This window comes from Lycorma delicatula, chromosome 7 (assembly GCF_047948215.1).
Source record: "Lycorma delicatula isolate Av1 chromosome 7, ASM4794821v1, whole genome shotgun sequence".
Taxonomy (NCBI): Eukaryota; Metazoa; Arthropoda; class Insecta; order Hemiptera; family Fulgoridae; genus Lycorma; species Lycorma delicatula.
Genome location: NC_134461.1, coordinates 143,943,600 through 143,958,706, shown reverse-complemented (window position 1 = coordinate 143,958,706; position 15,107 = coordinate 143,943,600). Strand labels below are relative to the sequence as shown.

General features: G+C 29.8%; 1 pseudogene; it reads left to right on the top strand.

Moving 5' to 3' along the window:
- The window catches only part of LOC142328397 (protein-lysine N-methyltransferase SMYD4-like), a 38,842-nt pseudogene extending 25,386 nt beyond the window's left edge, over positions 1–13,456 (top strand).
- Positions 13,457–15,107: the final 1,651 nt, after the last annotated feature.

Below are 15,107 nucleotides of genomic sequence, written 5' to 3'. Positions count from 1 at the left end.
AAACACTAACAAAACATAACAATAAAAATAAATAATGTAAGATAACACAGTAACATAAAACATAACTAACGAAAAACAAACAAATCTATAATTAAACAAAAGCATAAACACTTTACAAAGAAAAGTTTACAAAAAAACAAACCATAAAAAAAAATAACAATAAAACCAAACATAAACACAAAGAAGGAAAGTCCAAGCAGAACATCACACCTCTTCCATGGTCCTTTCTTTCGTCAAACACATAATAAAACTTTCTACGCTCAACCATTCAGCCCGGATTTTCCAATTAACACAGTGATCAAGTGTCGACCCGATAATATCAAGCCGACAGATAGTCCCTGTGTGCATTAAGTCATATCTAGTATATTCATATATCACATGACAAGCATCGTCCAACAATCCGAATTGTGGACACGTACCAGAGTCCACCAGGTTGAATTTTTAAAGTCTGTCCTGAAAAGTGCCATGCCCAAAAATAAATTGTGTCACATACTTGTTCAGGTGTACCCAAGAGATGTCCCACAAATCAACAACATCAGGGAAAGATCATGCATATAATGCCCACATTCTGTCTGTCTGGCTTGCCACATGGTGACACCATGCTGTTCTACTCTTTATTTTCTCCAAAGTTAATTCACCTGACTTCTTAGCAACATAACACTGTTGTCTCTCAGATGCAATCAAGTCTGTCGATTTCACGCCTGCGATCACCATAAGAAGTGCAGCAAAAAATGTGGATATGTAATTTAATAGGCATACAAGGAAGTCATGTAGTGTCCACATCAGATTTTCAAATTATTATAGTGTAACCATCAACAAAATGAAAACAATGAGTAATCAGATGTTTCACCAAATCTGATGTGGATACCAAATTACATTAACACATTTAAAAAAAAATGAAAATACATAAAATTTTATTTCATTAATACAATCAATATATTTAAATTTAATAAAAAAAGGAGATGAAATCTGATTCGAACCGATGTTCCTTACTCTTATCCAAATATTTCATTAATTACAATTTTATTTGGCTATATCTCTGGAACCAATGAAAATAAGTACCACATAAGGTATATCGTTGAAAAGCTCTCAATGAGGGCTTATTACTGCATTAAAAAAAAAAGTCCAAAATCCAAAAAATTTGGATACTGTTAGTTCAGTCAATTGCAATCATGGGAGGTGCACAATTAGATGTTACAACAGTCCTAAATCCAAAATTTCAACATCCTACAGCCAATCATTTTTTAGTTATGCGAGATATGTATGTAGTTATCTATATATATACATATGTACGTACAGGTGTCACACCAAAACTAGTCAAAATGGATATTTTAAATTCATTATAGATCACATGATGATTTAAGATGAATAAATTGATCATGTTAGGATTAAAAAATTGCTGCATCAAATGAGCCAAGCAACTAATGACAAAAAAAAACTTTATTTTCTTTCAGTGTATTCCTATATTTTGGATACCTGTAGAAGGTTGTAAGTCTAATTATTCCATGTAATATCTTTTCCTTTGTTATATTTGTATAAATATATTTATACAGAGAGAGTCAGATGTATGAAAATCCCTCAACAACTTTAAAACCATTCTACGTAAAATACTGTAACTTTCAGGATAAGGTACCAGCCAATTACTTTAACTTTTCACAGGAAATTATATTTCAGCCCCTTCTTGCGGTGTGGCCCAGGAAACTCAAATATTTTAAACGGTAACACTCTTTGTGTGATATATCATTTTAAAGGTCTCTTTAAAACAAGAAAAATGTATAAATAAACAGTAGGTACAATGCCTGTACCCAAACTGGTGGTGGGGTAAAATCTGGATTTTGAAAATTATTAAATTTAGTAAATTCAAATAATAAAATTAAATAAAAAAACATTAAACTGAATTTTAAAATATTAAAAAATTGTTATTTTTCAACACAGAAAATTGTTTTTCTTCTAATTTAATGAGTAAATAAATAAAAATATTGTCACCAAATCATGCTGATCAATTATTGTCTTTTACTATTGTTGCAAAAATGAAGCTTATTTCATTGTTATGTAATAATAATATTCCTTTTAAAGTGTTTCATTACTACACTGTCGGTTCCTTATGAGAATTTATTGTGATCGGCTGGCTAATTGATTTTGTCTACCTTTACCACATTTGTAAGCCACTCTTGTTATTTACATCTTGTTCAACTTCTTTGTAATTGTTTTTTCCTTAATTAATTTTTTTGTGCTATCTGCTAACATTGGTATCAAAATGTCACTTAGTGAAGAAGAGAGATTCACACTTTTAATGATGAGGGGCTTTGGTGATAGAGTTAGGTTGTATAATTAAGTTTGTGAATTGTTCAATGCGACATTTAATAATCGAAGCATTCTTTCAAAAGGTAAGTGTCAAAACTATCAAACACTTTTAAGAAACAGGGAACATTAATAATAGGGGAAAACCAGAGAGGTCTAAATCTGCCATAAATAGAGATTATGAAAGAATTTATTGAGAATCCTCATTCCTCAACTTGAACAGCAATAGGAAAATATAACATTAACCAAAGTTCAGTGATTTAAAGATTAAAAAGTGAAAATTTCAAACTCTTCAAAATTTGTCTGGTGCAAGAACTTAATGAAGATGACTAAGATCGAAGATTTGAGTTCTGTGAAATTATTATGAACAATGTTTGTGCAGATTCTAATTTATTAAACAATAAAGTTTTTAGTGATGAAGCCCTAATTTTTTAATTGCCATAATTGTCAATACAGGACTGATATTAATCCATACTGGTATCGACAAGCACATACATAGTATCCAGTCAAAGTAAATATACAGGCAGGTATTGTTTGATGGATGATTGATAGGGCCCATATTTATTGATGGAAATTTAAATGGAGTGAAATATGAAGATTTTCTTCTCAACTGTATCATTCAAAACATAAAAAATGTTGTTGGCAAAACATTTGGTTTCAAAAAAATGGTACACTCCACCTCACTTCAGGTATGTGAAATTTTAAATGCATCTTTTCCTGGAAGATTAATTGGCTGAAGGAGTCAAATAGAATTGTCAATGAGATCATTTGACATGTAACCTTAGATTAGATTTCTTTCTATGGGGCCACTTAAAAAGTATTGTTTTAACATAATAAGCCCCAAGCTATGAGGGTCGTCCAATAAGTCCTTAGAAAATCCAAGAGATGGCGCTCATAGTATGGTGCTCATAAAACAGTTTACTTTTAGTAAGTGTCATTTGTCGCTAGAGTACAGTTAAAGTTTCAGCTGTATCCATCATGAGGTTTCATTGCCATAGTCGATTGAAGCAACAAGCTATTGTTTATTTAGAAAAATGTAAAAAAGTGAGTTTTGAGTGGTAATTAAACACTCATATTTAAACGGTTTAACACCAAAAGAGATCAAAGCTGAGTTGGATGAAATTCATGGCACATCTGCTCCTGTGTTTGCAACTGTTTACAATTGGGTAAATGAGTTTAAAAGTGGCCGTAAATCCACAAAAGACGAACCTAATTCGGGACGTCCAGTGGAAGTGACCACCCTCAAAAATGATTATCTAAATTTATGATATGGTTTTGAGTGATCAACAAATTAAAGTGCGCAAAATAGTTGAGACCACAGGCATATCGCAAGGTACAATGTTTTTAATTAATAAAAGGCACAAAAAATTAGGTGTGAAAAAATTTCAGCATGATGGGTTTGCTCTCAGTGGAGAATAAACACAATTGTGTGGTCGATACTGAGGCTGTTTTGGCGCTTTTCCGTTGCAATTCTGATGAGTTGCAGTGTTGATTCTGATGTGTTGCAGTTATGTTATACATAACTGTGGATGAAACATGGATACACTACTATACTCCAGAGACAAATAAAATGTCAAAACGGTGGGTTTTTAAAAGCGAACAAAAAAGCGGTTTGTGAAATCAGCCGACAAGGTGATGGGCATGGTTTTTTTGGGATGCAGGCGATATCATCTACTCTGATTACTGGTAAAAAGGACAAACAATAACTGGAGAGTATTATGCGTTGTTATTGCACCTGTTGAAGAAATCAAGAAAAAGTCCTCATTTGAAAAAGAAAAAGATCTTCTTCCATTAAGACAATCCACGGGTATAAACCTGTGCAGTTTCAATGGCCAAAATTATGAAATTAAAAGTTTGAATTATTACAACAACTACTGTATTCACCGGATTTAGCCTCCAGTGATTTTTTTTTAAATTTCCAAACTTAAAAAAATGGCTCAGTGGACAACGGTTAACATCAAACAAGGCAATCATCACCCAAACAGATGCTTATTTTGAGGACCTTCCAAAATCCTACTTTTTGGATGGTTAAAAAGTTGGAGAAACACTTGGAAAAGTGCATAGAGTTAAAAGGAGATTATGTTGAAAAACAGAAAAAATCTACACAAAATAATTTGTTTTTCTACCTTTTTCTAAGGACTTATTGAATGACCCTTGTATCAATGATTTACAAAACAGGATTTGAGAATCAGCATAAAATATCACTAGGGATCATTGAATAATGCAGTATCATCCTTTTACAACCAACTGGTACTACACTGTCAAACAACAGAAGGAGGATGTTTTGAACAATTATAAGATGAAATATTGGTAAATAAGCAAATTTTATGCTTAATAAATAATCTTCTTTTTTAAAATAAATTTATTTGATAATATCCATTCAACCAAGTTTTCATAAATTTATTTATTTGTGATAACAGCTCCTTAAATTATCAATGTAATTTTTTTCAAAATCCAAAATTTATCCCGCCACCATTTTGGTACAGACATTATTTCATTTATTTATACCATTTTTCTTGTTTTAAAGGGACCTTTAAATAATGCATCACACAAAGCGTGTTACCATTTAAAATATTTGAATGACAACCCCCAAGAAGGGATTGAAATTCTATTTGATCAATATCTTATCCTGAAAGTTACAGTATTCTATCTGAAACAGTTTTAAAGTTGTTGAGGGGTTTCCATACTTTTGATTCACTGTATGTATGTTATCAGCTATCCTGGAGAAAAAATACTATTTAGATAAATCAACCTTTTTATTGTAATTAAATGAAAATGTTTACTTCCACTACAGGAAAATGTTAATTTGGAAAAAAACAATTTTGATGACAATGATTATCGCAGTGTCTATTACCTAGAAAGAAATGAGTCACAGAGATCTGTAGAAGATTTTTTACAACGTACTCATATGGCTGTATTTTTATTTAAATGTCTTAAAACTGCTGGATTCTTTATCAACTCAGGTAAAAGTACTTTTTATACTTTACATTTTTTAATAGAAAAGCAGTCATATTTAAATAAAATTTTGCTATATCATGCATACTAGAATATAAGTAGACTATAATCTGTCAAATAAAAAAATGCACCTGAAGACAACAATAATTTCTCAATAAAACCTTTTAATAAAACAATGCATTATATACTAAACCAAAGCTTGTTATTTTCTACATCAGTTTAGTGAGTAAAATATTTATTCCAACAGTAAAGAGATCATCAGAAAGATAAAAGGCAATAGTAGGGAAAAAATTAAAACTGAAAATAAAAGACAAAGAAGAGAATCAAATACAGAACCAGATGAAAGAGATGGATGGCCAAGCAATGATGGACCAACAACTAGCAAAAATAAAAGATGCGGATACACATTTATCATACACAAATCAAACCAAAGACCAAATTGGACAACAACCAGTAGCAAGCTGTTCAAACAACAACCAAACTTTGCAACATTCGACCATGGAGACCACATGCACATCATCTACATCTGAGATGAACAAGGAGGTAATGCAGGAAGAGCAAGAGAAAGAATTGGTAAATATCTTCAAGTTAACGACGCAGGACTGGCAGAAATATGTATCACAACATAAAAAATTAAAAATTTTAAATCATTCGTTATATTGTATCCGCAACAGTGGACAGTCATGGACTAAATATGAAACTTAGTCATATACTAAACTTTCCAATCAACTAAGAAAACAATCAAAAGAACTAGAAAAATTAATAGAAACAATAGATACATAAGAAACATAGAATACATAGACAGCATAGAATACTTAGTAGACAAACACAACATAGAAAGTGTAACAGAATGGGATACAACAATAGACAAAGGCACAAAAAAACAACTTATAAAAGAATATGGATTAAATGTAGAAAGTTACGTACAAAAAATATTTAAAAAATAAACATGAAAAAATAAAAACAATAAAAGAATTTAGTCTATTAAAAATATTAGTAAATGTATACAAACAATACACAGAAGAATACACACTAGAAAACCAAGACATAGACCGAGCAAAATGGATAATACATATGACAAAAGAAAATCAAATAGAGGTAACAGAACTACTAGCATGATGTGAAATAATAAAATGTAAAAGATATAAAAAAATAAATGGTTTAGTATTAGAAGGACATACAAATGCAGGAAAAAGCATGATAATAGACAACATATTAGGACCAACAATGCCGGAAGAAATTCCAAGAAAAAGAGATAACAGTGGATTCCACTTATACCAACCACCAACAGGAGGTCTCTTTGAAGAACCAATAATAACACTAATAAACGTGGCAACATGGAAATTACTACTAGAAGGGAAAACAATAAAAACAGATATCAAACACAAGGACAAGGAGGGAATAAAACGACTACCAATATACATAACAGAAAACAAAATAACAGCAAACGTAGATGGAAATGACGAAATACAAATAAACCAGAGAATAAAAATATTTAATTTAAAAAAACAATAGAACACAGAAAAGATTCATATTCAATAGACAAATTCATAAAAGCAAACACAATAGAAAAACACCAGGAGTAATAAATCCAATCCACATCGCATTAATATATATATATATATATACTTCATAGAAGATATTTTAAGCAGTATAATAAAAGAAGACGAACAGCACACATTAGAAGATAACCAAGAAGAAATAATAGAAGTACAAAAAATTAAAAAAGAAACAGAAGAATTATGGAAGTTGAACAAATGGAAACCGAATCAACAACAAGCAACAAACGATTCAAGAGAGATAAAGTAACAGTGGAGCAACAGGAACATCAGGAAAATGAGCCAAAGATGGATATGGACATAAATTCCCAATGACTAAAAACAATATATGAAACAAGGGATCAAAAGAATATTACAACATAATAAAACAGTCACTATATAGACATCGATTTTTTATAAAAACAAAACCCAATACCAATACTATATCAATTTGCAAACTTCTGGACATCAGAATGGAATGAAGACAGTATAGCAAACAACTACACAATACAAATAATGAAAGCACCAAATAATATAAGTTATGAAGTATCATGGATAAAAGGAGAAATAGAAATAGAAGTATATTCAGTATGCAGACAAAGATTACTACAGGGAGGATCAACAAACTACAACACATACGACTTCGAAACAAGCCAAAATTTAATAATAGGAACGTTTGATAGAACACCAGTGACGTATGAAATAAAAAATTGGACATGGACAGGGCCAACATGGCACATGACAGAAAACAATCTATTTTTGAAAAAGGAATAGACATTGTAAGATTAGAAGAAATAGAACAAAAAACAGTATGAAAAAAGAAATAATATTTGAACAACTAAATCACAATTACACATACAGACCAAATGACAAACAAATCAGAATACGGATTTTATTAATACCAGGAGGAACAGGAATAACAAAAAAAGACATGAAAATAACCAACAACGCAGAAATAATAACAGCAGAAACAACAGGAGATTCAATAACAGCAACAGGAGTAACAACACAAAACAGAAGCACATATCCAGCAATAGTAATTGGACAACCCAAGGTACCAGATGAGAATCATTTCATCTGTAACCAAGGTACCATAAATTCCATAAGGGATCATAAAATGGCAACATTTAATGCATTAATTTATTAGAGTGATAAAATACTTAAGATATAATAACACAATGAATTGTATTAAATATATTGCTGTAAATAATGGATACACGAAAACCTAATAAATAAATTATATACTAGAATAAAATATAAAATATATATATATGATACAATAAAGCTAATAATTATAACAGAGATGAATACATTAAAATTGAGTATAATATAAATAATAGGAGATTCAATTAAATCTTTAAATCATTTGAATTAAAAACAGCATATACAACAAAATAATAAACTACATAAATAACAAAGATCCTTCTAGAACATTAAAACATAATAATAAATTCAATTTAGATAAAACAAGGAGTATGTAGTTTGAAATGCACTAAATGCTGTTTAGAATACATTGGTATGACTATCAATCTTTTTCGATTAGAATTAAAGAACACACCGACTGTATAACTAAAGGAAACAAAGAATGATCTAATTTTGCCTAACATATCATGGAACACGGCCATGATTATGATCCAAATAATTTTACTAATATCCTTGCATACTCAAATGACTTTTATAAAATCTAAGAAAAATTCCATATCTACTTAAATAACAACAAACTGAAAAATGAACAAACAAATTTTGAAACGATATTTTATTCAAACACTAATTATTGATTCGTATGTTGGCCTAACTGCTTTAATACTGCAGACATAACAATTGAGAAGCTTTTATTGTATGAAATATATGACTTATTTTATAAGTTGACAATTGATTGTTACATTTATGGAAATTTTATCAGATGCTTCTGATGATGGAAAAATAACTTCTGAAAGCGCTAGAACATAATTAATTACACTAGTTGGTAAGTGGTAAGTAACTATTATTTTTATATTATACATACCAATGGGCCATACTAAATAAAATTATGTGTACAGTATTCTACAGCTCTGTGTGTAGTGGGAAGAAAAGCTGCAGAGGTTAAGCCTGTGGAAATGATGTTAACCCTTAAAGTCTTAAAGAATAAGACTCCCTGTCGGGGAAGATTTTATCTCCCATTACATGCAATTCTCAAGTGCCTGCGGTACCGGAAACTCTGAAGAGTTACAGACACAAATCAATGGATATAGTTCAAATTCATCGTCCTCTATTAGACTGGCTACGTGCAATTTACATCCTTATCCAGCAACTTCTACTCAAATGTACATCATCATTTAAAATAATTTTTATCCCTGTTTTTCCTAATATAATTAAATCATAAAAATATTTCTATGGATATTTCAAAAGAAAAATTAACCCAGAAAATCTTTATAGAAAAAGATTCAAACATGTTTTTATTTTTTTTTTTTACAAATTGCTAAAATTGGAAGCAGGTATGAGATAGTTTTAAAACAATTTATTCTTGAAAAAGTAATAGATTTATTTTCTATATGTATTAGGTAAGAAAATTAAGGCAATGATATTTTTTTTATCAATTCATTTGTAAAGTCCGAATGACATTGTACAATGCAACATTTCCAAATTCAATTTTTAAATAAAACATTTTTATACTAGCAAAAATTAATAATTTAATTGTTTTTACAGATTCAAATGAAGAAAAAGATTCTCAATTATCAGATGATGAACTGTACATTGGAGGATTAATGCTTCATAATTTACAGTTCTTGCAATTTAATGCACATGAAGTATCTGAATTAGATATAAAAGATGATGGTATCGACAAACCTACATCACTTTTTCTTGGTGGAGCTATATATCCTACATTATCATTATTCAATCATTCTTGTAATCCTGCTATTGTTAGGTATATTTTATATTATTCCATAAATTCAAAAGCCATAAAAATAAGATAAAATAGATTTATTGTTAGTTAAGAAAAAAAAAATAGTCTATGTTTTCTTTAGCCTGGTTGATAAAATAGCTGTCATTTTGTAGGAAAAAATGAAATTAAGATCAGATGGTAAGTAGATGTCTTGTATTAATATGTCTACTTATAGTTTAATTTAGTTCTGAATGAATTTCAATTCAACAGAATTAAAATTGCTTTGTTTTTATTTTATTAAACAGTCAGAAAAGCCTAACATAATCACTTAAACAAGAAAGCTTTAAATTTAGAATGTCTCATACTAGAGAGAAATATGTATGTATGTTACATATCTTACCTTAATTTTTTATGAAAGTACTGCAGGATCCACCTTCTCGGCCTTGATTGAAATAATTCTATTAATGCATAATACAAATACTAAAAATTGTCTATTAATTTACACGAGTGCTGCTATCTATTGCAGTTAAGACCATCTCCGTCAAACACTGATGGTTTATCAAATTCAAATTTTGTTTTTAAACATAAAATTAAATATATTAATAAAATATTACATCATCTTAAGTGTTTGAGGGAGATGGTCTTATAAATTAATACAGAATTTTCATTATTTTAATATTTTTATTGTGAAATAACAGAATTATTTCAATCATGACTGAGGATTCAGGATCCCTTGAAAGTACTTTTATGAAAAATTAAGGTAAGGTATGTCTTATCTCAATATTCTGTACTAGGTGGTTTATTTAATAGAATTGAAATATTCTATATTGTAATCTCTTTCTGTCAACCCATATGTATGTGAACATCGTTTTAATTACTTTAAAGAGCCAAATTTATTGAATAAATATTAAAAAGGGCTCAAGGTTTTATTAAAAAGTTATTGAAATTAGTGATTATTGAATAGTAAGAGAAATATGGGCATACAACATTTACAAACTTAATAATTCTAATATCTAAAAATTTCTCTTTTACTAAAAGAAAAATTTATTTCCACTAGTTTACTTTTGAATAGGTGCAGATGGGAAGAGCCTCTTCCATGTTTAAGATGATTAATGTATCTGCATTCCTTTACATTCACTAATGATTGTTTAAAAACTGAAATCTGTATTTAGTTTTAAAACAGTCTGTAGATTTTTTTGTTAAAAATTCTATTAAAAACAGTTAATTGGATGATCTATCCCTTGCGATAGTAACCTCTTGCCTAAGATTCTTCCAAATGGGTTAATCCCTTGAAAAAAGGACTACCTCAGCAATTTACCTGAAAGAATCAAGTTATTACTAATAAACAGTTAAACATAAAATAAGTTTTTATAATTAAGTGTATAATACACATCAGAGGAATGTTCCAAGTTTCTTCTTGCCCTAATGCATTCATTAAGTGTTTAACTATTGAATTACATTTTTCCCCATAAAGTTTTTTCATATAAAGTAAACTGAGTTTTCAATCAACATTTTGAGATGGTTTAGGTTATTTGAAATTGAAAAAAAAATGTTACTGATGATTCTCCTGAATGAAAATCACAAGGCATCAAATTTCATGATCATGATGCCAATCAATTTGTTCCTTGACATTCAGGAATAATTTAATTAGTCTCACCTTGGAAGAAGATAGTGAGGAGATGTCCCATCTACTTTCTAAACATAGAAACAATGTCAAACAATATCTGTATTTGTTATTGCTAATTCTAAGCAGTGTTTAACAGCTCGGAATTAACATCTTGTAATATCTTAATATATGCTATTAAACTTTCATTGAAGCAATAAGGTTCCTACACTCCTCTTTTTAATTCTAGGCCTGCTTGTTCACTGAACATCACCTACACTTCCAGTATGTTAATATTTTATATTCCGCTTATCCAAATGTTGACGTGTTGATATAAAGGAGAGTAAGGAAATCTTGGATAAAATTGTTTATGAACAGCAGCAACATCCCATTATTTTTCTACTAACATTGAAATATTACAATCCATTTTTGGTTTTGAGTATTTAAACACCGATATTTAAAATACAGATACAAAAATGGACTGAATAGTAATTACATCAGCTAATCACCACAATTGCAAAACCATAAAATCCACTACCTGTTTCAAAATTTAAATCTGTATGCAAGGAAAACTGACCTTTAGCTCATCATATATAATGTTAAAATACATATTAATACATAAAAATAATAAAGAAAATACTTGACAGTAGTAAAATTAGTACAAAATAAAATAACAATATGGAGGATATTGATATATACATATCTCTCTGCCAATCTCTGAGAGTGGTCGTGCTTGGCCTTTCATCCAGAGATCCTGGGTTTGAATTCTGGTTAGGCATGACATACGCTACCAATTTCCATTTGGGCTAATTGATCATAGTAGTTGATAGCCCCTCCTCCCAAAAAAAATGCTACAAATTTCCATTTTCATATTCCTACATAAACAAAATTCTTTGTAAGCTTCTGTGGTGAATTAATTCATCAATAAAAAAAAACCTTTACAAAATTTGGTAAATTATTTTATGAAGATGAATTTACTTTTCATTCAAACTACAATCAAGTGACTACATGTTTTTACTGGCAATCAACAAATAGTTAATCTTTTGTTGAAGAAATTTTATTTCTTTCATGATAGTCCAAGATTCTACTTTCCCGTTTTGATTAACGGACTAGTAATTTTGGTTTGTAAAGTTTCTTCAACAAAAAAATGTGAAATGCTAATGCAATAAATTATCTTCCAGTAAAGAAAATTTTTCTTTTTGATATACCTGTCTAATAAAGATTCATTATTTGAATATATAAGTATGTAACTCTATTTGTATTTCAGATATTTCCAAGGTACAACAGTAATATGCAGAGCAATAAGGACAACATTTGAAGGAGAAATGGTTGCTGAAAATTATGGACCAAATTTTACACAAACGCCAAAAAATGAAAGACAGGATATATTAAAAAGACAGTATTGGTTTAACTGTAATTGTGTAGCGTGTAAAGAAGACTGGCCTTTATTCAGCGAAATGGATGAAAGTATTATGAGATTCCGTTGTGAAACAAAGGGATGTAAAAATATAATTAAGGTACCGACTGATACATTAAAATTTATGGCACTTTGTCCAGTCTGCAATCAACATATGAATCTGTTAAAAGGATTAAAAGCTTTACAGGTATATTTTTATTACTTCTATTCATGTTTTATATTATATAAGTATAAAAACAATATTGAGAAAAAATCAGCACATCACAATTACAGTGCAGAGGGAAATGTATTATAATATTACCTCACCACTATTACAGAAGTGTTGCTTTACTAAAAAAATTTGGTACATACTGTAGTCACTACTGTACTCACCATAATGTAGATCAGTGACCTGAAGAAAGGTTTCTGAAATCCAGAAGCATCATTATCTAAAAGTAAAATATAGAAAAAAATCACTATACTTTGTAATCACAAATTTCAGTTGATAAATTACTTCAAATTAAGTTGATAACTTTTTTTTTCAGGATACAGACTCGATGTTCCGGGTAGCTCATTCATTTATGATAGAAGGTGATATTAACAAAGCTTTGATTAAATTTATTGAACTTCTTCAAATGTTAGATGAAACACTTGCTCCTCCGTTTAAAGATTTTCATTTATGTCAACAGGCAGCACGTACTTGCATGTTAACATTTGGAAATAAATCTATGGGAAGAAAAATATAATGTAGTTTATGAAATAAATTTTTAAAACTAAAAATAAATTAGTTTGAATATTGAGCGAATATTTATTTCATACCTATAAAATAAATTAATTACTTAGTGCTAATTAATTAATCAGTTCTTAGTGCTGTTGAAATAGTAAGTAATAAAATAATAAGACTGTAATCTATTAGGAAGTATCATAGAGTGTAGTTTACTTTATGCTAACCTCATTTTATAAAGAATAATGACTACAGGAACTAAATACACTTGAATATATTTTGTTGATGTTACTTCGTATTATTTACATCAAAATAGTTTTTAATTATTGCTTGTTTACAATTTACTATATTTTTTCTAATTTACTGAAATTTTTAATTATACCTATATAAACATTATATATACTTGGCTATTGTAATTGTTGGAATGTTTTTTTTTTAATATTTCGGACACAGCAATCTATGAACCATACAATAAATACAAGAATGAATCAAATATAAACAGTAATTTTTTTTTTTAATAAATTTATTGTTTAATAATATACACAATTCATCTTCCATCATTTCTCTAGTTTGCTGCACGATCTACAACTTTTGCCAACAATCTGTAAGTCTGAATATTCCTTGTTCATAAAAAGAGGGCGAGTCATAACCAATTGCGCATACACTCCTTGATGTCTTTGAATCGTTCCCTCCCAAGCGATTCTTTCAAGGGTGCAAACAAAAAATAGTCACAGGGGAAATAAATCTGGACTGTAGCGAGGGTTTCCCAGTGCATTTTTTTTCAATTTATACCTTGTCAAAATTGTGGTGTGCAGCCTGGTGTTGTCACGGAGAAGGATGACATTTTTGGTAGGTGGCGGCTTTTGTTGACTTCAGCAGCTACCAGCTTTTCAGCTGACAGTCAGGTTTTGGTCTTCACTGAACAGCCCTCATCCTTCCTTAGCCACTCCTTACTCACCATTTTTAACTCCACAGAGTATAATGATGGACCATGTTTCATCATATTTGCAACCTTGGAACCTACTGGGCACTAATTTTTCTAAAGCCAAAATGATCAGCGACAATGGATTGAGCACTCCCATAGCTGATACCTCTGATGCGATACCTGATACCTCATAGCTGATACTTGATACTTATGATGCGATTTCTTCAACAGTGAATCTGGTGATCATCTTTGATAAGCTCTTGAATGGCATGGAAGTTGTCAGCTGTGAGACTTGGATCTTGGACATCGATCATGACTTTAATTTTTTATACTTTCTTGCCCGCCCTTAAATTGTCTGGTCTTTAAACAAGTTAAAATTTCAGCGGATTTAACAGCTTCATTAGTTTAAAACATTATGCAACAGACGGCAGAACCTCTTGCTCACTCATGATAGTTCTGATGACAGAACAGAGTGGAGGAGCTAACCAAGTTAGTTCCTCCTCTCTAACATATCAAATATTAATCCCCCAATCAGTCATCAAGCTCGGAACTGCTTGTTACGTTATAATAGTAAAATTACCGTTTAAATTTGATTCACTCTTTTAAAATAAATAGATTTACTGTAGCAAAATGATCTAATTCTAGATCACTCGATTTAACATAAAATTCTTAGTTATTTAGAGGAAACATACATAACTAGAGCTGGATGGTTCTGGAAAATAATTAAATCTTTATTTACATTTATTTTATATATAAATATATATATTGTAACAAATCACTTACATTTTGATGAAAATACTTA